The following is a 2,500-nucleotide window of genomic DNA, read 5'->3' on the forward strand; positions in this document are numbered from 1 at the left end:
CTGCAAAAGTCTAAAGAAAAATAAAGAAATTATGACTCGAAGTGGAGGAATTCCTGCTATTGTGGTTTATGTGTAGTTTTTTTTTCACAACTGCAAGGGCATTGTATGTGTGCTTGATATTATGATATGACTGATGCCAGTGATGAGCAAAATATTTGAAGGTGTTTGGTGTATAAATATAATTTTGTGTATCATCATTCAGCCATTTTAATACATATAAATTGTATGTTCTACACACACACGCGCGCACAGAACGAAAACCAAAACGAGAAAAGGAAAAAAAAAATTGTCGACGGAACAAAATTCAGTTGCAGATGTTTGCAATGTGTACAAGTATTTCTTTCTCTGAGTGTGTTGCATTGCGTTGTGAATGAGAGAGTGAGAGAAGGAGAGGGCGAGAACGAAAGGGAGAGACAGACAGACAGACAGACAGACGGAAAGAGAGAGAGAGAGAGAGAGAGAGAGAGAGAGAGACAGACAGACAGACAGACAGACAGACAGAGAGAGAGACAGACAGACAGACAGAGAGACAGACAGACAGACAGAGAGAGAGAGATGGGGGGGGGAGGGAAGGCTATATCCGCGTGCCTACTGCTGACCCAACCCGACTTTACGGCGAGAAAAGTGACTCATTCCCCCGAGGACGTCGCACACTGGCGTTCCTGAAGCCTTGGTGATTTAACAGGAGCTCCAAGAGCTGAGCGAGGACCGGGAAACTCGCTTGTCTGCTGCACCGAAGAGCCCGCGCGGCGTTCGGGTGGAAGGGGTCGCTAGGTTGTATATTTTCCCCACGTTGCTACCGCGTCGTATTGTGGCGAATGAATTGCTGAGCTTTTTTTTTTTTTTTTGGGGGGGGGGGTCATTGATCTTTGATTTAGAATTGTTTTCAATCCACTTGCTTCGCTCTTCATTGCTGTTATGATATACGTAAACAAGAGCCATATAACAGATAGTTTGATTAATTTCTAATAATTCATTTATCAGGGGCAACACGGAAACTGGATATCTCTCAGCATGAATTAGATTCCGAAAATTCCGTCCTTTTTATGTGAGTGAGATGGAACAGTGGAAAAAAATTCTTAGTGAAACATGGCGAAGATGTCCGTAGATTACTATATGATCGATGTTGCCCTTTCTTAGTGTGTGTGATATTCATTGCATTACTTTTTTTCCTTATCACTTTCCCCTGTGTATCATTTTCCCTTCCTATCTTCTATCGTCTAAGCTTTACCTAGTCTTTTTTTCTCTTTCCGTACGTCACTTTTCGTTTTTCCACTTTATATTGTCTTTCTCATTTCTCCTCTCTTATCTCTTTGTTTCTTTCCTATCGCCCGTTATTACAAGGTATAAATGTATACCTTATACTCTACAAATAGGCCACTGCATAATCTATTTCTAGTATCATTCTCCAAGATGTAGAGTATTGTAATTTAATGTAATTAAAGCCTTAAAAGTACTATTGTTGCCATTTACTCCGTTTTGCTTTGAAATCTTCTACATAAATATCCATCGTATTTATACCACCAACATAAATGCACCACACATACATCTCTGTACCCGACTTAGCTGCAAGTCGGATGATACGAGACTATCTGAGTGGGCGGTATGGCTTGGGTGACTTCGAACTGGGGTCCACAGTCGGGAAGGGTGGTTGCTGCGTCCAAATGGGGCAAGTGCTTGTTGGGGGGGGGGGGGTAGCAGTCGTTCAAGTGAGGATGGGGTCTAAAGTGTTAATTCCATGGGTGGGGAAGAGTACTATTTGGCGGAGGTTCAACTCATTCTGCACTTCAGAAGCGTCGACTACTTCAAAATTTCTACATATGATTAATTTAGAGCTGGAGCATCTAATTTTCAGAAGATCGGGTGTGGGTGGGATGGTGGAGCAGCAGAGGTTCGGTGGAGGCCCAGGGTGGATGGTACAAGACGCAACACAGGACTGAGGCTGCGTGGCGGGGGTGGAGGGCGGGGGTGGAGGGCGGGCATCACCCTGACCCAAGCCAACCACAGGTCACGCGGGACATCCATTGGGATTTGCGCTCGTCGTAAGGATTGGCGTACGAACAAAACTACGCCGGCACCGCGCTTGTTTGTGCGAAGATGGTGGAGTGTGTGGTAATTGCTGATGTCCACGGCGCCAGGTTCGACTTGCCGGGCCTCGGTGACTGTAGCGATAACTGAACAATGAGAGGTGATCACGATAGCACATATGACAAATACACAATTATTCAATTTCTTAATAAAGGTGACTTTGTGTGGATAAAAAAGTGACTTTATGGTGGATATGATACCTCTGTAACAGAATAACTACGATTCTTTCTTTCATTACTTTCTTCCTTTCCGAATCGTTCTGTTCAAACTAGTGCTGGTATAATTTCAATAACACGGAAGCTCCAGCAATGAGTACTTCTGACAAGAATGTTGTTCGGGTTTGTTTCTTTGCTTTTTGTTTTGCAGTGTATCATTGGAATACGTTTAGTGTGTATTTTTATTGTACATACCT

This window comes from Penaeus vannamei, chromosome 20, assembly GCF_042767895.1.
Source record: "Penaeus vannamei isolate JL-2024 chromosome 20, ASM4276789v1, whole genome shotgun sequence".
Classification (NCBI taxonomy): domain Eukaryota; kingdom Metazoa; phylum Arthropoda; class Malacostraca; order Decapoda; family Penaeidae; genus Penaeus; species Penaeus vannamei.